Genomic DNA, 22,193 nt, shown 5'->3' on the forward strand with positions numbered 1-22,193 from the left:
CTGTTTTCTGGTTTAACACAATTTGGTTTGGAGGGTTCATTTTGTTGGATTTTTTTTTTTCCCCCAAATATATAATTGAATTCATACCAGGAAAAGACACTCTTTTTGTGTACATTAAGATTAAACACTAGCTATTTATGGTTTGCACAGAGAAAACCATAAAACGAAGGAAAAACAAGACTTCAAAAGGTTGTTTAGGCCACATCCCTGGACTGGTGCAGCATAACAGCTCCTGCATCAGCCCTCACAGATGCTTGCCTAACTTCTTCTTGAAAGCACTTAATGGCACATTGTCCTGACTTGGACTCTTGCCTCCCTACCAGTTACAAAGTTTTTCCCAGTTTCCAGCCAGAATCTTCTCTGTTCCAAATTAAACCTATTTCACTTTGTTCCTCCCAGCAGGCACGCAAGACAATTGATCGCTATCCTCTTTCTGTTCAAACAACTAAGACTGGAAGACATTTCACATAAACATGCACATTCATCTGAAAAACCTCTCTGATTCATTGTTTCTCTTTTGAATGGGAAGCTGGCTTGCTGTGGCTGGTGATTTTGAGATCTTACAAGAGCTGCAATCTACTTTAATTTGTAAATAAGATTTCAAATTTCAGAAACAAACAAACAAAAACTAAATACAACGGAGGTATCACACATCAGGCACCTTCCCTTCTGCTTCCTTGAAACATAGTTTTCAATTACATAAATAATGAAATAAAGCAATACTGCAGTGCAGCTATTTCACCACATGTTGTGGTTTTAGCACAGTAGGCAGTTAAGCACCACATAGCCATTCACTCACTCCTCCTGCAGAGGGACAGGGGAGAGAATCAGAAGAAAAAATAAATAAATAAATAAATAAATAAATAAAAGAAAAAAATAGCAATACTTGTAGGTTGAGATAAGGACAGTTCAATAGGAAAGAAAAGGGGAAAAATATTGCACAAAACAAGTGATGGACAACACAATTGTTCACCATCAGCGAACTGAGCAATGGTAGGACCCAGTGGCCAAGTCCCCCTGGTTTTATTGTTGAACATGATGTCCTATGGTATGGGACAAACCTTTGGTCAGTCTGGGTCAGCTGTCTTGGTTGTGTCCCCTTCCAGCTCCTTGTGCACCCCCAGCCTCCTCACTGGCAGGGCAGCATAAGCTGAAACTTCCTTGATGTAGTGTAAGCAATGCTCAGCAACAACTAAAACACAAGTGTGTTACCAGCATTATTCTCATCCTAAATCCAAAACACAGCACAATACCAGCTACTAGGAAGAAAATTAACTTTATCCCAGTTGAAACCAGGACACTTCAGAATATGCTCCATGTTGCACATATGCTGTGCAAAGCCTGTACAATGCAACCTTACTTCCTTCACCAGCATCTCCTGCATCTCTTTAACCCCTGCTGGAGAGGGCATCTTGGTTATAGAGGTCAATGCCACCATGTGAAACCAAAAGAGCAGATGTAGGTGAGCTGGGATGCCATGGTTTGTTCAAGCCACTGCACAGGGAGGACTGAACAATTTGTTGGAGGCATCTGGTAGAATTTCTTATTTCTTTTGTTGTGCCTTTGAATATGTGCACTGAAGCAGACGATCTGGGAGTAAAAGTGATTCACACTGATTTGATTTGATTAGAAAATGCCAACAACCACCAAGAGATTCTGCTATACATTGCACTACGATTCTCATAATGCAACCTTCCATTTCAGACAATTGAGTACTTCATATTTAGTGTCTAGGTTCTAAAATTATCAAGCTGTTTCCTGTGTTCAACCTTATACATCAGGTCATACAGGGTCTGATGACAAGACGACTACGGAATCTATAGGTTTTCATGCAAATCACTATATTAGCATCTGCTCTTCCAAGACTACAGATCCCATGAGGATAGCTCCTTCTGCATCCATCCAGTTCTACTGGTGATGGAAGACAGCCAGGTAGAGAATAACTGTGCCTAGGGAGAGTACTTGCATCCCATTTAAGGTGCTCCAGGAGACATGATGACTCAAGATCAGAGAGTAACCCATTCTTTAAATTTTTTTGACCTAATCACAGTATAAATAGCAACAATCCCTCATTTCTTGAGTAGGACTCATTCATTTGTTTGTAAAACAGATGCACACCTGCAATGAATCTTGTTTGGATGTCCATGGCAAGTGTTGTCAGTGGGATGGCCTCTATGAGAAGAGACTAGGGGGTGTGCTATGCCAGACACAGCCAGTTCCAGACAGTTCTGCAATGGACCCATCAAAGGACAGAGCTGAGCTCATCAACCAAACTGAAGACTCCACTGGGAAAATGTATTTAAGAAAGTGCAATATGCTATATAACAGAGAGAAGAATGAGGAAAAAAATGTAAGAAATAACCCTGCAAATATGAGGGTCAGGAAAGGAGGAGTAGGAGGAGGTGCTCCAGGTGATGGAGCAGAGATTTGCCTACAGCGCAGGGTAATACCATGGCAAGACTTAAGGCTGCCCCCCTTAAGTCCATGGAGAGGACCGTGCCAGAGCAGATATCCACACTGCAGCCCATGGAGAACCCCCACACTGGTGCAAAGTTGACCCGGGTTAAAAATAGTGATGAGGGGAAGGTGGTGTTTTAATTTTGTTTTCATTTCTCACTATCTAAATCAATTAAAATTGCAATAAATTAAATTAATTTTCCCCAACATGTCTGTTTTTTGTTTTTTGTTTGTTTGTTTGTTTTTCCATGACAGTAATTGGTAAGTGATCTCCCTGTTTTTATCTTGACCCAAGGAACTTTCTTTTCTTACATTATCCCCCCTCCCTGTTGATTAAGGAGAGTGAGAGAGCAGCTGCGTGGGTGTCTGGCAGCCAGCCAGGTTAAACCCACCACAGAATCGTTGCATGCAGTGCTTGTAAAATAATACTTATCAGTATTTTTGAAGCTAGGATGAGTCATTATAAACTTTTGATCCTCAGGACTGGATCACCAGCATTTGTGCATGCTATCACTTAATTTTTTTTTACTTACCATGACTTCTAAAAACAGTTTCTGAATTTCAAGGTATTTTATATGTGAATGGGAGTCATCACTCTCCTGATCTCTGTACATTTTTATCCTTTGATCATATTACAGGTGGGCTTAGTAACACCACTTATTTGAGGGTTCACAACAACTTGGATTAAATATTCCTGGTTTCAGTTGCTTATAACATTGATACATCTCTGCTTTTGAGATACATGATTTCTATGTATCTATGTATGTATACTGAAATATTTTTAGAAAATATAAACCACAGTATTTCTGTCATTTCAGAAAATGATGTCATGGAAAAATGTTATTTTGTCCATCACAAAAATGAAATCATTCAGAAGCAAGAGTCCTTAAAAAGGTGTGCTAAATATCAGAGACAGGTCCCGCCAGTCCTGCTTTGGCACTACCTCCAACCTTTCTGAATCCACTCTTCCTTGTTTTATCAGGAGACACATTCATTCCCCAGCCTCATATCTAACTTCTAGAGGAAGTAATATTTTCTTATGATCGAATGGAAACCAGGAGCTCTCTGTTCATTTCTTGGCACTGCATCAGAACAATTATCTTTTTAAAAGATTACTGTATCTCTGTTCCCTACATTTATTTTAAAACAGCTATTTCCTTCTCCCCTTTTTTTATCTGACCTCACAATTACATATGTATCAGGGCTGAAACGCCATCTATGTGTTTGTGGAATGTTTATTCTACTAGGGCTGTGCCTTAAAATTGAGTACTTTTGATATTGTCATAAAAACATAATCTGGAAAATCTATCAAGACCTTTAAAATTAGGCAACGAATATTGGTGCTTTAAGGATTTATGTCCTTTCCTGAGCAGGTTTAATCTCCATGAAGAAGCAGGAAAAAAGAACATTCTTGCACCTGTAACAGTTCTGTAAAAATGACAGTGTGATATATCTGGATAGACAAAGAGAGTAATATGAAAGGATGTGCACTGGTGTTTATCAGAGCTATATCACAAAATCCATGAAGGTGGCAAGAAGTGGTAGTTGTCACTAGTACAAGTATCTATATTCTTCCATTGTAATACTACAGGATCTGATACGGTAGGGGTCTTTTTCCGTCTCTCACCGTGATGTTATACTGCACCCAGAACTATCAGATCTGAATGAGAAGGTTCCACAACACAATATGATGTATCTGAGAGCTTTCAAGCTGACATTATTAAAAGGAATGGTAACATTGGTGATGTTACATCTTATACTGTAGGTAATTTTTTAGAGTGTTGTAACTAAGGAAGACCTAAGAAGAATTTTATTATTTTTTTTTAGTTTTATTTTTTTTTAATCAAAGAAAATGTCTGAAGTTTTCAAATGAATAAGAAACATTTTATATTCCACATTTGTAGATAGGGAAAAATTATAATGTTAAACTATAAAAGGCTTTAAAAAAATTGATACAGGATTTTGCTTGGGTGAGATCTCTCTGGTTAGTTTCAGGCTTCATAACCTACAAGAGGATGTGGAACACAGATGGAACATCTAAAGAAATCTTAGTCATTGTTAGCATTACACATCCTTCTGTAAGCACAGGAGAATATGTCATCACATCTTGAAACATAGGACCCTCATGAATAAGCTAAATTGCATATTTTGCCAGTTAATGTAAGAATCCAGGCTCTATTTTATGAACTCTGCCTTAAGGTTCAAACAATCATGCATTTACATGGTATGTGGTCTAGCATGGCCAATGCACAACTACAGAGCACCACACTCATTATTCATTTTCCTGGGTATGGGGAATACTGGATGTCAGCAGAATGAATACATGGGTTTAATCACATCAGCTGTTTCTAACACTTAACCATACTCAATTTGCTTAGCGTATGGTTATTTATAGGCTGTCAGACATTACCAGAGGGGTGCAGTAATGAAGAAAGGCTTCTCTAAGTTCTGGTAATTGCCTTTTTGGCTTAAATATTTAGTGCAATGTTTGTCCATGCCATTAGGTTTCATTATTTAAGCATACTAGTGCTTTTACCAACTGGTCCTCTGTTGCAAATGTAGTGATTGACATTTTCTTGGAATGGTGACATCAAATGAGACCATTATCTTTTCCAGGGTCAGGAGTTCAAAGAGAAGAGAAACTGAAAAGAGCTAGAGAAGTGTTACAAGAATTATATGAGTTCTGAAAAATTGTCTTTATCATGAAGACATAACAGAAAACAGTCTATTTAGTCAATTCAAAAGGTTAAAAGATGAAGATCACAATCAAGTGATCAATCTAATTGTGGAAGGATTATGACTGTTTAATGCAGAACAGAGTGTTTCAAAATTTAGAGGATGAAGCTTGATATGTTCAAATAGAATGTAGGCATAGAAAACTTTAAGTGAGGGTAGCTAATAGTTGGGGCAACTTATTAAGGAATGTGACAGATCTTCCAGTCAAGTTACAGTGCTTTTTTTAATAGAGTGATTATAGCTTAGTGTTACAGTCTTGATGCAGAAATGATTGGTGAAGGTCTTTCCTCTGTGTTATGCAGTGGAGTCAGGCTAGACTATCATAACAGCCTTTACTGTCTGTAGAAACCTATGCATATATCATTTAATCCTGGCTGAGGGCAGATGTTAGTGGCATAACATCTGCTTTAGAGTCTTTCAATCAGAACCTTGCCTCTGCATTCTCCCTTACCCTGTATGTGATCAGTGAGAATGGTGTTCTTCATGGAATAAATAAATAAAAAAATAAAAGCAGTCAAGAACCTCCTCTTCATAGAAGTCTTGGGACGTTTCATGAGAAAAGTTAAAAATATAAAAATTGAAACTTTAAACTAGTTGTTTTAAGTGTTGAGTGCACAGAAATTAAACTGGCTGCCCTCAGGGAGGTTTCAGTATGAGGAGCAATCTTTTAAGTCATCTAAGGTAAGGAAGGGATCTTAAAGAACACACCTTGTCCATTTCTCAGCCTCAAAATAGGTATCACCATGAATCATTTGTGATTAAAAACCTGATCTAAATGCTCTTATTAAGGGAGATTCTACCGCTAAGCCTATTGAAACGTTCAAAAAGTGTAAGTTTTTTTTTTTTTCCTAGCATAGATGGCTTTGTAGAAGACTTTATTTCTTCTAGGTTGTTACTTACAGACAAACAAAATAATGCTTCCAATACTAATTAAAATAAATTTACATTAAATAGCAATGAAACCAAGATAAAGGCACATACACATAATGAAGATGAAGGTAAGGAAATATTGTGAAGATTTTTTTTCTTTTGATCTTCTGTGGAGATTTGTAATGATTGACCCCACAGCCACTTGATGATATAATTTGTAAAATTCAGATTCTAATTTCTCTGTCCTCTCTATTAGATTGGAAAGTTATCGGTTTACCTTCTATTGAACATCTCATAGATATAAATACTCTGAAATGTGGAAAAAAGCATAACTTAGATTTTGAGGTGCAGCTGAATGAGGGTGCCCATATGCAAAAGGGCTCTGTTTAATAACTTTCAAGCTTTCATGAGAATAAACCTATATATTTATTATTTTTCTCCAGTCTGCATACTAGCTCTCAATTTGAAACTTACTACTGAAGTGGAAACCTTCATGGCCAAGGGGAGGATACCTGGGATCAGTATGGAAGCTGAGTAGAGAGCTTCCTGGAAAGGCAGCTTGAGAAATACATCTAGTTTTGGGATAAGTTTGTCCAGTATTTTTAAAGCTTTCCAAAGAAGAGATATGGCTAGTCTTTCTGACAAGGAGGATATGACTGCCTTGAACTATGTATGTAAAAGATGATTTATACCCATTGCTTAGAAAAAAGGTTAGAAATCAAATCAATGGATTTTGGAAACAAAAATATAAGTGCTTTTCACATGTCTTTCTTGTGACCTTTTATGTCAAACATACAATGGCAGGACACTGCTAAGAGCTAGTTTCACTTAAGCCTTCACAGTTGTTAACCAAGATGACAGTTTGAAGGAAAAACAGCAGAGTCAGACAAACAAGCAGTGTCTTCTGTATGACAAGATGGCACTAAATGCTTTCTATTAAGGATATAAGAATGCAAGCATGTGCAAGAAGGAGAAATCCAAACTTGTGTGGCACTGATGTAGCAGAAAGAAAGGAAGAAAGAAATAATGCATAAAGAGCATCTTTGTCTCAGAAACTGCCACAAAGAAACAAAATGAGATTACTTCAACCCTTACAAGTGAGTGCTGCTGGAAGTGAGCAGCAGAGATGAAAGGAAACAGTGGTTTGATCACAAGGTACCTAGTGAATATTCTTTCATATGTTTTCTCATCATTCTTTCACCCCCTCTGTAATTCTCTCATCTACTACTATACGATTTCTACTTTAGGTCTTAGCCTGATTATATCTTTCTGCATGGTCAGGCTTCTCTCACTGCTGTGTAGCTAAGGTTTGGGTCCCTAATGATAGGCATTAAACCAGAATCTCATCTATACTACTCTCACTCAAAGAAATTCATTCTGATACTAAGGCTTGGAAAATTATTCACATGGTCTTAAGCACATTTGGGATTGAAACTGACAGGTTTTACACCACAAGGCTGAAAACCTATCAGTCACTTTCAGAAAAAAAACCTGAAGTCAGATACCAAATGATAGGTTTTTGTGAATGATAAGCGAAAAGAGATGGGATTGGGTCAGCAAGAGATCGAGTGTTTAAACCACCCAGGATGATTAATGAGGTCCTCTCAGTGTTCAAACGTACTAGGTATGTGTACTGTGTGATGCTTTTAACATCTCTGAAAGACCAAACTCTTAGGAAAGCCAGAGTGTAATTCCAAATTAGACTTCCCTTTCTATCAGCTAATGGATTTCCTTTACTATCTAATTCCTATCATCCCATAGCTCTAACAATGAGTGAGATGGTTTGGCTCAGATCCTACCTGAAATCTTCAAGTAATTCAAAATATTTGGTCTTTTGGGGGAAGTCTGGAAGATATCAGGCATTTTGTCTCCTGTGGTTCTAGTCATTTTTAATGTCACCCTTAAAACCTAAGTGGTGGGTGAGATGATACAGTTGTATTATTTGACTTCAAGAGATAGAAGATATTAAGGGCACCTTAGCTTAAACCGCACTTGTCCGTATGCTCAAACATTAAAAGGCCCTGAAAGCACCCTTAGGAAGGATAATACTGCTTATGTTTATGTCCTAATGAAATCAAGTGAAGCTTTCAGGCCTCACTGAAGGATGCTGGCCCTGCTTTCAAAGAATTTAGAGACTGTAATTTCTCATTATTTCCACCAACTTGGTAACATACTTATCCAAACTCTAAGAATTGCACTTTTGTATTGATTGTGACTTTCTTTTTATGAAGTTGGATTGGCTTTAGTGCTACAAAAACATCATGATGGAAGTGGTTAATTCAATTTTTAAGTTGCAGGGCAGAATTCAGAGATAGCTTTTAGTCCTTAGGTAAGTTGACAAATTTAATTTAGGGTTTCTGGTTCGGGGACATGTTTTTGTGATTCCTGCTATTCCTTTTTTATTATGCTGTCCAATCTCTAGTATTCTACATGGAAGCTAAGAGTTAAAAAGTTTGCTATATTCCTTACAGTCTTTGTATATTGGAAGGGGTGAGAGAAGTAGAAAGACAAGCAGAGAGATCATCAAGGGAAACAATCCTACTGGCTAAGTGTATTGAACTACTAAAACACGAATGTTTCTGTAGTGATCTTTCCCTTTAAGAGTGGTGAAAATTTGAATTAAATCTGCTGAAGACAGTGAAAGAGAGAGAAATTTCTGTGACACAGTGAACTGGATGACAGGTGTTAGAAATGGATTTGCTGTTAACTCCAGTGCTGGGAGCTAGGTACTCTTCCAGGCTGATCTGTGTTCCAACAGCCTTTTTGCTGTGAAGCTACAAACCACCATGTTGCATAAAATTTGGTCTTTCAGCCACCTTTTTCTTTTACAGTTGAGCATTTCTGATACCACCAAATAGAAGCCTTTCCTACATATATGAATGTAAAGCACATGTACTTTACGAGACATTTTGCCTTACACTTGCGTATCATTATACGATACACAGTCAGTAATATTCTAAATAGTCCCAAGGAAACCAGGCAATCAAGTACCATCTCTCTTTTAGAGGAAAACAGAACATCTGAAGCCATAAGACATCAGGGGATCCACAAATCCAGAAAATGAAACTCATTTAGTCTTTCATGGAACAAAACAATGTGGGACAAAAAACACCCTCCACTAACCCCCCCAAAACGTTTCAACAATCAAAAAAGCAATTTAAGAAAATGTTCATCAAAATTGTCTCATTTTTGACCAGCTGTCTCACTACTGTCTGCATTCATTGATATACCACCAGCAAAAGCAAACTGATCGTTCCCAGGGCTACACAGAAATAGTATTGACTACTTTTGAACCTATTCCTCTCCAGGTGAATCTTGTTGATATCAGATTTCTACTATGTATTCTTTCAGGCAGGATTTCTCTGCCCAGACCTTGCATATCTAATTAATGTTTATATCTTAGTACTACCTACTTCTAGCAGATAGTATTAGCTTAGCATCAGCTCCCGATAGAAGAGTGCGTTGAACTTGAAAATTCATCTTTTACCTACTGACAAGGGCACACACTTGCAGATTGATCCATTGCAGTGGCCTTTGCAACATAACACAAATCAAGACAAACTCCTGCCTCTCTGTACCAGGTTCCAGTCTTTGAAGCCTGAGCATTTTCTTTCTGCAGTCAATGCGAAAGCTACCATGAGAGCAAGGCTCAACTCATGTGCTTAAATAGAGGGGTGCTTTCATTTCTGTGCATTGCTGATGCATTAAACATTTCCCACACACTTCAGAGGGGAACACAAACACAGATCCTGTACTATTACCTTGGTGCAACATAACAACCCATCTACTAAAGCCAACCCATCTACTAAAGCCAACACATCCTTCTCTTTATAATAAACTTGCAACTGATTTAAATATTCAAAATATTTGTTTTTCATAGCTCTTCTAGCTCTTCTAGCTAGCTCTTCATAGATAGCTCTTCTAGATAGCTCTTCATAGCTCTTCTAGCTTCAAGTTTATGATAAAGTAAATTGAAGTTTATGCAGCAGGGTCTGTATTTACAACATGAGATTTCCTTGTTTTCCTACTAATGCAAACACTAAAATTGTCTAAAACTGAAAGCAACTCAGATGGTGTAACACTAGGGCTAAGTGGGCTCAACACTTGAATGCATTTTGGTGAGCTGGGCCTCCTGCATTCACAAATTTCCTGTATGATCTCTGATGTACTAAGTCCTGCAAACGCTGAGAGGATTGGAGGATTTGCTGTAATACTGAAGTGTGGCAGGATAAATAGGGCTATTAGCAGCTGTAAAGGCAGAAACCTGTAATAATTGCTCTATTCCTTAGTTCATTCAGTTGGAAAACAGTGTCTGTGATATTTGCCTGCTTCTTTTGGGGGTGTGAGGCTTAATTAATTAGAATTTGCAGTGTTTGGGTTTTTTTGCTTGAGGGTATTTCACATACAAAACATTTTTCCTTTCGGTCTTCTGAAATTATTAATTATACTATAAAAGCATCAAATGGAATAAGTAGGAATTGAGTTCCAGTGCAAAGTCATCTGGACAATGCACACACCAAAGCCAGTCTACACCTCAGTAATTTCACACAAGATAAAAGAAATGTGCAGAGGAAGGAGAAAAGAAGCTCTAATACAATCATGCATTTCCACGATGGGTCTAGAGCAGTACTAACTAGCTGTTTCAGTTGCTTTAGATATGTAGTTTTCCCTGTACATTAGTAAATTTGGAGGTTGATTTTTTGCCTTTCCAGACCTTCTACATTTAAATCTTTCCATTATTACTTACCTCTGTTTTTGATCCAAACTGTTGAATGCTTCTTTTTATTTCTCACTTTGTCAGGATTGAGTTATCTACACCAACTTTACAAACAAATCTATGAACATCTTTATCACCTTGGTCACTTTGTTAAACATGAGGTTTTAATGCCACAATTAAATTTCCATTCAGTAGTCTCGTCAGTAAAACCAACGCTATAATACCTGCAGAAAAATGTGCCATATTAAATTCTTGTTTATGAATTTAGCATTGACTTCTCACCCTGACATATGGCTGAAAACTACAAGCCTCCTACTTTGTTAATGAATGGCTCTGAGGTCACGAAGCAAAACACTATTACTGAAATATTAATTTTCTTATGACTATAATTAAGATTTATGATGCAAATGCCTGGGTTTCAGCTCCGTTTTATTATTAACTTATTAATATAATACTGCATCACTGTGATTAGACAAAATGAAGATTTTCATTTTCACGATTAGCAAACAGAAGGCTCTTGATTTGCATTTCTTTTATCACCTTTATATGATTTTCTTCTCTGTTGTTAGAGTGGAATATTTCATATTAATATTTTCTATTTTTCATTCATTGAGAGTATTTACCATCTCATTACAGTTGAAGAAACAGGAAATAAACTTTCATTTCTAATTTGATCAGAGGAAAGAGTATGAAATGTTTTAAGGATATATATATATATTTTTTTTTTTTTCTTGGAAAAGGAGAGAAGCTTCCAGTTATGTTTTGCCTGTCTTTTTCAAATTGCATAATTTGACCATTGCACACTAAAACCCAACAGGCATGGGAGATAACATTGACAACTAGTTTTCAATATGTGGTCTGAAACATTTTCAAAAAGCAACTGAGAAAAGCAAATTTGTTTTCTGCAGATTTAAATTAACCATTCAGGCGTCTGCACTGCTATTACAAATTTTGCTGGATATTTTGGAACCCCAGGAAGACTACACATCAGTGATGTGAACAGACTGAGTGCTACATGTTAAAAGGTTGGGCTGAAAACCTTCAGTTGAGTAAAATCAATCAATTTCAACACTACATTTGACAGCACCAAGATTCTAGATTTTGTATGCATTATTTTATTATTAAAACAAACAAATAAACAAACTTATGAAGGAGATCACAGAAGTAAAAAATGAAGTCTTCCTGTTGCTCGGTAAGCAGAGGCTGTGCTGATAACTTCAAATTATTTCTGAGAATGGCAGGGAGGAATCCTTAGTGCAGGATCTTAGTCCAGTCCAGTCCATCACTTTGCCACCAGCAGTGCATGTTCTCTATCAAAAGCTTCATATCTCTGTACCTGATGAAAAACCAAAAATGTCTGTAAATTAAACACAGACTTTTCAGCCTGATTTGGGAAGATGACAATTAAGTAGGTGGTAAGTGCCAAATATCCTTTATATTTCATAAAAGAGGTTTAGGAAGCCCTAAGTCAATCCCTGCAGAAAGGAGTGTTGTAGAGAAGAGGGTAAGCTTTTTATCTTCTTCACAGTGAGATGAAGACATCAGGTTGGGTAAGGGGAAACCCAGGAGACATCTAAGCCCACATGCACACAGATTTACAATAAACTTGAGGGATGAAAGTGACAAAATATTATTTCCCAGCAGCATGTAACAAATCCCTGGGTTCATGCAGCTTCAGATACACTTCCCAAGCAAAATAAATTAATAAATAGATAGATAGATAGATAGATAAAGTCAGAAAATCTGACTGCAATATCAGTGAAAGTGAAGCATTACTGGACCTGGTGCTAACCAATGTGGATGAACTCATTAAAGAGTGTAAGACTGGAGGCAGTCTGGGCTGCAGCAGCCATGCTACTGTAGAGTTATACTCTACAGTTGATCACTGTACTGTGATCTCAAGGAATATGGGCCTGGCAAAGAGCAAAGTCAGGACCCTGAACTTTAGAAGAGTCAATTTCCATCCATATAAGGACCTAGCGAATGAGTTCCCCTGGGACACTGTCCTTAGGGACAGAGGAAGTGATCAGAGCTGGAAACTCTTTAAGAACTCTTTTCTTAGAGTGCAAGGGCCCTCCATCCCCATGCATAAGAAAGCAAGCAGGGAAGGCTGGAAACCGGCATGGCTGAGCAAGGATCTGCTGGTGAAATTGACGGATTTACCTGCTTCATCCAGACAGTGACAGTTGTGTATTCCACCAGGCCTCTCACTGCTATGCCAAACTAGATTATATCTCAGGGCAAGCTCTGGGCCAGTGAGTGGACAAAATGCCATTTAAATCAATGGACCTGCATCTATTTATAAACCTTTAATATAACAAAAGATTATTCTTTACCCATTTAGCCCTAGAAAAAATAACCACAGTATGAGGGAACTTCTACTGGCTCAGGCTCTTATTGTAATCTAAAGTCAGAGCAGAATCCTAGAGAGCCAATTGATTGCTTCAATGCAGTAACAGCTAGTATATTCAGGCCATCAGTCTTGCAATAATTGTGTTCAGTTTTTAAGTGCTTGTAATTTAGCACTAGCAGAGCCAGGAAAACAAATATCTCTGATTTCTGTGAGAGGTTCCAGGACATTTCAGACAAACCATCCACAAATACCTCACAAATGTTAGCAAATGATATATTGTTTCACATGCTGTAGCAAGATGGCTTGAGAAGAGATGCTAAAAATGTAAATTGCAGATCCCAGGACTGCAGCCTAGGAGGACTAGTACTTGGAAATGTTCTCACTTTTCACATCACTAACTTCTCTGTGTTCCCATGACACACACCCCATCAGTTCCTGGTACTGCCTTTAGATGAAGAATTTAAAAGAACATATACCTGAAGAAAAATATGAGAAAATATGAGCACAGACAGCATTGACAGAAGTGACAGACAGAAGTTGGCTGGTCTCCTATATTCTGTGCCATGCACAGATTAAATCCTCTCATGAGCAAAAAGGGAGGGCATTTTATGGATGCATGTTTGTATTTGGATTTTGATCCTTCACTTCTCTTGCATACATTACTTAGAGTCCAGTAACTTCCCTAGAAAGCTTCAAAAAACAGGAGGTAATTTCCACCCATGCAAATGCATAATTACATGCCATGATTTTTAAGCCTGTGGCGCAATTATTACTCTTTGTAAGGAAGAGTATGATATGACTCATTATCTTTGAGCTTGCAGAGTCTGCAACAGTATGAAAGCCACTGTATAAAACTCAAGAGATAGTTACAGCATTTAGGTGGTAAATTGTACAGTTGAATGAGTACATAAAAATACTTTTTGAAGTAAGATTTTGCAAGAAGCATTAATGTCATTCAATTAGGTTTTTGGGGAAAAACAATCTAATTACATTCATCCCAGAATGTTTATCTAACATTGTATCATAACCCATAAAATTCATTTGGTTTCAATCTACGTAGTATGGAAATCTAGATAATATTATTTCTTTTCAAATAGGCATGATCTGAGCATCTGGACAACCAATTTAATTTTATGATGTTCTGTGTGATAAAGCAAGAAATTTTCAGGATGCATAAGGGCCGTAATATGTTGGTCCACATATTTTTAATGATTTTTTTTCTTTCACATATTGTTCACTACAAATTGATGGCTCAGATTCGTTGAACGAATCCTGCAACACTCACTGTTGCACTTGTTCTCTCTGAGACAGGGTTCAAAATAATGATTTTTTTTTGGAGATCTGTGCACAAATTATTAATAATAAAGTATTTGAAGCAAACTGTGGCATACTAAGGATTTTTTTCAGATAATGTTATCTCCTATTGAACTGCAGAATCAGATCCTTCTCTGATAAATTAATGAAATGATTTTAGATGAAATGACCAACCTATTTTCTGCTGTTATGCTGTTATACTTTCATGGTGACCTCCAACTACCAGAGTGGATGTCACCTGACTTGCTTTGGTTCTTAGGATGGGTGACTAAATAGCAGCCATAGGTTCGACTCCATTTTCTGGCTGTTTTAGAGAAAAGTCAGCTAAATTTTTCCCAGATGAGTGCCATAATCTCTGGGCTGTTGAGTCTCTCCCATCCCATTCTTCTTCAGATAAACCAATGTGTCATTATATCCTGCAAAAGAGGGGACAAGTGAACCCTACCCCAGAAGAAGTGGTAGCCTTCTGAATAAAGAAGTACCACTTGGGGTATAGGTTCACTTCCCCTAGGCAAGGAAGGAAATTGAACAAAGGCTTCATTTCAGCCAAAATTATTCAGAGAATTCCACCCACATTTGCGAATATAGGATTCAACAAACTCATTTCACTCCTTCCTGCTCCATTACCGCAAGGTGCTGTGAGAACGTCTTTTCAAACTCTCTGGCATCCCACACCTTTTGCAAGGTATTGAGTAATGCCACTCCAGATGAGTGTTATGCAGGCAGAACACCTTTCTTTCCATGCTGATGTTGCCTCTGGCGATAACATATCACTCAAACAGTGTGATGGCTGGCTGTAGCATAGAAGCCTATAAAAAAATAACTTCTAACTAGTGATATATTCACATTAAACATTGAGAGGCTGTCTCTGGGTAAATAATAAATTAGTTAATTTTACCCATGCACTTAGCAACTAAGGATATTATGCTATTTCTTTATTTTTAAGAAACATAAACATAACAGAAATATGTAATTAAAATCAGTCAGATACATTTGTCAGTCTTAAAATTAGCATATTAAACAAACATTTAGTTGTAACTTCATAGATTATTGTAAGCAATTAAATCCCCAAATTGTATATTAAGCAGTTTACATAGCAGTGTTTCATTGCTGAGGCAAGCAATAATGCCAGGAATTTTTTGGAGTCACATCTGAAGTATTAATGTAAATAAGATGTTAAAAAGATGATTTTCTATTGAAAAATTTTTACATGATAGATGTAGTACCACATTCATGTTCACATTTTGTTTTTCATAGGACTGCTCTCAGAAAACTTGTCAAAGTTAATATAAAATATTCCCGCATCTGGCTCCTAATCATACCATACTAAGCCTGTGTAATTAATTCTAGTTGATATATGGGGTAGTATATATAGTTTGCAGTAATGAAAAATGACTTGCATGAGAATGCCATTGTAAATGCTCCCTTTGGGTGATTCAGGTTGTAATGAACATGCTGTTGTGCAGCAATACATGTAAAACATCACCCACAACAATGGAGATGTTTGGCTGGAACTACTCTGACCATAAAACTGCTCAGTTTGCTTAGGTAAATAGCAGTAGCTACAGCTGGGACCATCAGAAGGTATAGACCCCTCGCAACTACATACTTCTTTAATTTCACTTTCAGAAGGTTAATCAAGGCAGAGAATATCAGTAAAAAAAAAAAAAAAAGTCAGAATATCAGTAAAAAAAACTGTCAGAATATCAGTAAAAAATGCCAAAAATCAGCAAAACAGGAGCTAAGATAAAATTAGTACCATACCTTTCATTCTTGTATTCAGAAAACGTGGCACACTTTTGAAGACTATTCTTTTATCTTTCAGCATCTCTAATAGCACAGGCAGCTGTAAAAAAATCACTTTCAGACCTAACCAGGGCTCATTCCTCACATCCTGCTTGACCATATCTCTACAGATAGCACCTGGTTGATAGTCTTTGTTGAAACCAGTCAGACTTGGTCACATAGACTACTAGCACTCTTTCTGATTTTTAACTGTGCTCAATAAGGTCTCTGCCTCACTTAAATGAAGGCAGGTAACAGGCTTTCAAAAACAGTAAAAAGCACATACCAATTAATCCCTTTCTGTCAAAGTAGACTCACTCAGGTTTCAGACTAAATATTTGTAAACCTGGAAGTTGCAGTGATCCCTGTTCTGTTAGTCTACCTTGTGTATCTGATGGGATCAGCACTGCATGGAGAAAATGCACAATCATGCAACTCCATCCAATATCACACTGTATCCACAGTTCAGGATAAATTCAAGTGACATAAGCAACTTTCATGCTTGCCATTTTACTTTATTTCCTAAGCTTTCTCTTAAAGGAAAAGGAATAAGGAAATTGCTTTTTCAGGCACTGTTTTATGACTCAGAAACACGTTAGCACAAACAGCTGCCATTGCAGCTGGAGAACCAACTGCATTAACAAGGAGGCTCTCAAAAGGAGGACAGAACTGGCCCCAGGGTAAAGAGAGACTTCACTCACTGCCCTTTTTCAGGTCTGCTTAAAATTTTGGGAGGCAAAAACTTGCAGGGGCCTTGGTAGGTAAGAAAGTGCAATAGGTTTTTGGCCCCAGAGTCTTATAGTGATATTTCTTGTCCACAAAGGGGTCTCAAAGAGTTGTAAACCACTGAAGTATATATAACATTCAATACTGTATTGAAAGTTGAACTTCCATAGCCTGAGCTTATTCTAGAAAATAGTACACCTATTATTAACATATGAGGTATAAGTATCTTGCAAAGAGAAAGCTGAAAGAATACTGTACACAAAAGTTCTCGCTAACTCATTATAGATTGAGACCATCTTTAATAAAAGTGTATGTGGCTATGGTGGTATCCCTCTCAGATTATTAGATAGCAGTCCTCAGAATGACTCTTTGCACATTCTGGATATTGTCATCTTTAAAACTACAAACTGAATGACCACATGTAATAAAAAGACATTTTGAATCTTCTGTATGTTCAGTAATCATTGCCTCTGTGGTAAAAGCAAAAACCAACACAAAATACAGCCAGGATTTACTCCAGATCAAATCCAATACATTTAAACTGATACTGTAAAAACTAAAAATCTTGCCTCCTCTTGTTCTATTTTTTTTTCCACTTCCAAAAGAATGCTTTAAGGATTACATTATTTTGCAATATATTTAGACATATTTATGCATGGCTCTCATAGCAGGATCTGGAGTTGATATAAACACAAGCTCCCAAAGATCTGCTTCTCTGTCTAGTATTTCAACTATTCATATTAGATTATCAAATATATTTTGAATGATAAAGACGCATCTAAGTGAAGTTGGCATCATGGTGAAGTCCTACAGCTTCTTTGCTGCTAGGAGTAATAAATTAAATATTCCAATTTGTTGTTTATGAATGTTAATAAACATTGCGAGAGATGAGAAACAGAGATTGTGAGGATTGTTCTTCTCTCACTAAATTGAAACAAACAAAAATGAGCACACTTCCACAGAAACTGAGTCAGTTTATAGCAAACAAATGTTGTCTACTTGAAACATAATTTATATAGATTTATTATACAAAAGTAGTTTTTTTTTCACCTTACTATTCAGTTAACCACCTCTTTCCTTCCCCCAGCAAGAAAAGATAATACAAACATTTGAACATCCAGTTCAGATACAGTCCAAATCTATATAACTGATATGAGGGAAATTTGACCATTCAGGAGTACTGTGACCAAGATGTAAGACCTCCTGCTCTTCACGAGCGTGTTAGATTCAAAGGCATTGGTCCGCACCAGTATCTTCACCCAAACCTTCCTCCTCCCAGTTCTGCAGCGCTTGACGCTCCAATTACCTGTGTTATGAGGCTCCCACTCGATGAGTGGGTGGACTTGAACGTTGAGAAGAGAAAGTCGTGCATGTTCGGAAAGTTTCGACGTTCCCAGCAAGCCCTTCCTGTGAGAAAATGCATACTATTTAAATATCAGACAGTAATAGTAGGGAGATGTTCCCATGTGCAAAATGTCATGAGAAGTCAAGATCTATTTTGGAGTAAAGAAATTATGGGTTGTCTTCACCGGGTAGACGAAGACAAATTCTAACAGCTCCACAGAGCCCAAAATATACATAACAAATTAAAATTATATTGTACTGGAAAGTAGCTCGACACAGGATTTTGAAAAGGCTTCGTCACTCCATCATCAATGGATCGAGTTTGCAGAAGGTGTAAAGTTAATACAAAACTAAATAGAACAATTGATCAGGTCTTGGTCTCAGTTCTAAAGATGGAAATGGAAGCAGATTTTCCAAATTTTTACTTTCTGCTGAAGTTAAATGCTCAGAAAAGGATTTGGCCCTGGTGTTAGAGCCACCTTAATGTACAAGAAGGACAATATAGTTTTGTACCATTTTTCTGTGATTTATTTTAAGGAAAAAAAACCAACACTATGGGTATAGTTTTGCAGTCTTTTCTGACAACACATTTTGTCAAAAAAAAAAATACTAGTAAAATACTAATAATGAAATACTGATGAAATATTGCTGTAATACTAATATTCAAAACAAATATTTTCAGACTAAGTCTCATTCCAGCTTTCTGTTCAGTAATTGCTTGTATGCTCTCCATTAGTCAGATGCTGTTGTACACTAGTTTTATGCTTGTTTTTTGTTTGTTTGTTTGCTTATTTAATGGGTCTGAATATATTGCAAGTACAAGGAAAGGTTGTTCAACCCGCCCTCTGAGGACACCAGATTATTATCCTAATAATTCTCTCTGACAGTAAGTAGCTAAACATTATCTATTAACTTCAGGCTTTCTCTTTCTTGCCTGATTATTTCTAAAGTTTGTATCTTTCTCAAAAACACAAATTCAGGATAACTGTTGTATTTAGGCTGAACACTAAGCCCCCCAATTTATTTATTTTTTTGTATAAACAGACTATTTTAGCTTTATTGTATGAAGTAAAGCAATGAAAAAAAAGGAATATGTCAGTACAGTCATCTACATGCCAAAGTTTTGAATTTAACTTTAGTATTAAAACATGAATGTGGATATTTCATCTTAGTTTAAAATCATTTCCTCTGAGGTTTTGATGACTGTAAATGCAAATTTAGGTCAAACAAAATATGTGGCTGTTAGATGATTTAACAGAATCATTATGATACAGATTGCTGTGGGATACAACACATTCCTTATCATAAGCTTTAATCCTTTATGTGTGCTCACCATCTGCCAGGACTCACAAAATTCTCACACATCTGTTGATCACTGACTGATCTATATTTTCATGCAAGTGGAAATATGTACTGCAAGGGGCTCTGACAAGTCCCGCGGCTCACCCTGCATGTTCCACACATGCAGAATGAATCTGTCACATGCAGTGACTTCAGCACTAGTAATAATAATAATAATAATAATTAATAATAAAACAAACCAAAATAAAAAAGTCTTAGGCCAGACACTAAATTAATGAATATCCCACCACCACCACCAAGTCATTTTCACCACACCACGGCAACTTGCTAATGAGCCAATAACGAAAGTAACAGTTGCTCAATATTCAGTTTGGAATCCTTACTACTGCAATTGTTATAGATGTGGATAAATTTTATATGACAGTCTCTTTGTGTTACATTCTGTGTTTTTTTTTGTTTGTTTGTTTGAACTCTCTTCTTTAGCAATAACAAAAGAAGAGATCAGTCATCCTGAAAGTATCTTAAAATTATTCACTAACAACGCTATAGATTATTTTTCCATGTGCTCAGGATTTGATTATATGTCCACCAGTTAGTGTGAACACTTTGGAAAAGAATGAAAGACATGCTATGCTACAACAATTTTGAGGGTTGATCTTGAATATTCAAGTGCTTATTATAATATATTGTTTAGAGCTGTCTGAGATAATTTTGATGGATGTTCACAGAAGCATGAGAAAATTACTGGAAAGAGTCCAGCTGAAACAAATAATGCAAGATTCTTTAAATGTGTAGCACTGAATTGAATTCCAAGACTGAGATGTTTCTGAAACGTGCACACACCCACTCACCCTTAAAGGAACATTAATAAGCACCTCTATCCTAGCTGACAGCAGCCAAACAGTCTCAATTGCAAACCACCCCCAATTACATTAACAGAAACATGAGTAATCCATACTAAAGAATGCATATGAGTCAGTAACGATGTGAATTTATACAGTGGCTCCCTAAAATAGTGACCTTTAGCTCATGAACTAAGTTTGCTACATCCATTATAATTTTGTTTTAAATCCACAGTCCCATTGTTATAGTTCAACCTTGTCAGCCTAGACAGTGCATGACTATGTCAGCGCTACAAAAACCAGAACCAGCAGATCTCTATTTTTGACCAGAGGATTCAATTTTACATAACATTAGAAGTTTTTAACCGTATGGGGACTGCAGATTGAAACACATCAATATAATACAGGATAATTGTATAAACACCATTAACCTTAGCAAGGAATGGTGAAAGATGAGGCGGAGGTATACAAGAAGCTATTTTAGTAGCACTCTTGGGTCAATGTCTGCAACATGCCCTGCTAGAGCTAGAAACATGTCATCCAAACCCTTATGTAAATGTATCAAATTCTGATTTAAAGAATGAGGGATTTTGACTGTGCTACTACACTACAAAGATTGAAAGAATTTTCTCTTTTTATTTATGGCAGCTTTGTACCTATTTGTTCTTGAAATAACATCTGAAGATACATGCAGGTCTTTTCTATGCCGATTATTGCAAACTACAAGTACCTGATTTCTTTGTGGGATTAATTCCTCAGAGCATGACCTGCAATTTGTTTTTTAATATGCCAGCTCTCACAGCTGCCTAGTTCTTTCTGTACTGTATTTTGATTCTCTGTCTATTGATAAAACTTCCATTTCTGTTACCAGAATATTTTGTTAGCACACACATACCAGACTTTCAGTGAAAATATCAAATAATATCCTTGAAATGTCATCCATTCTTCCATATAACTGTAATTTTCTTCTTCAGCCTGTTCCTTGCTCAACATTTGCACTGTTCCTCAGCTGCCCAAAATATTTAGCAGACAATCTGAAATTGTTGTTGTACCTGATTTTATATAATCACATCAAAAAGGAATAAATTGCAAATATGTAACATCTGCAGAAGAAACAGAATTAGGAGGAATTACAAGCAGTACTGAGACTGGAGAAATATAATGATCTCCTATTCAGTTCCCATGCAAACATCCCGTGAATGAACAGATTTACAATGCTTAGAGTGAAGTTGCTCTGAAACTCTGAATATTAAAATATCACAGTGAAAGCTGCTGAGGACTTCAATCAATCTCTACCAATTCACTGACATTTCATGTGCCTACTCAAAAATACCCTTGTATACAAACAAAACAATGAAAAACTCTTTGGGCACCTGAGAAAAAAAAAAAAAAAGAAAGAAAAAAAAAGAGAGAGAGGAAAAAAAAAAAACAGATTCAGAACTGTAAATAGAGGAACTCTATAAATAGAGGTTCCAGGTAGCACTAGGACTTATGGGATCGCTCAGACTGTTCTCCATAAAATATGCTGGCCAGCTCACCATGCATGTAAACCACAAATCGCAGCTTCCCACTGACAGTCTTTTTCCTGAGATGCACTTGACGCAGAAAATGGCTTAGGATCACAGTCAGGCTAGTCCTAAACCTTTAAAGTCCTTTAAAGCCGCCAGGCTGCATCCTGACGTGTTGAACTGCACAGTCACGAGTAAGCAGAAAAACAGCAACTGGTGAGGCAGCAGTTGCTGCAAAA

The 22,193-nt window shown here is 36.9% G+C and overlaps 1 long non-coding RNA gene across 2 annotated transcripts in view; it reads right to left on the minus strand.

Moving 5' to 3' along the window:
- Positions 1–11,272: 11,272 nt before the first annotated feature.
- Positions 11,273–22,193, minus strand: part of LOC125185074 (uncharacterized) — an 84,767-nt gene continuing 73,846 nt past the window's right edge. For both annotated transcript variants that reach the window (XR_010830948.1, XR_010830949.1), the window contains exons 2-3: positions 18,265–18,365; positions 11,273–12,116 (exon numbers count right to left, since the gene is read on the minus strand). This is a non-coding gene — a long non-coding RNA (uncharacterized lncRNA). The remainder of the gene's footprint in view (positions 12,117–18,264; positions 18,366–22,193) is intronic.

The sequence above is a fragment of the Anser cygnoides genome, chromosome 4 (genome assembly GCF_040182565.1).
Source record: "Anser cygnoides isolate HZ-2024a breed goose chromosome 4, Taihu_goose_T2T_genome, whole genome shotgun sequence".
NCBI classification, from domain to species: domain Eukaryota; kingdom Metazoa; phylum Chordata; class Aves; order Anseriformes; family Anatidae; genus Anser; species Anser cygnoides.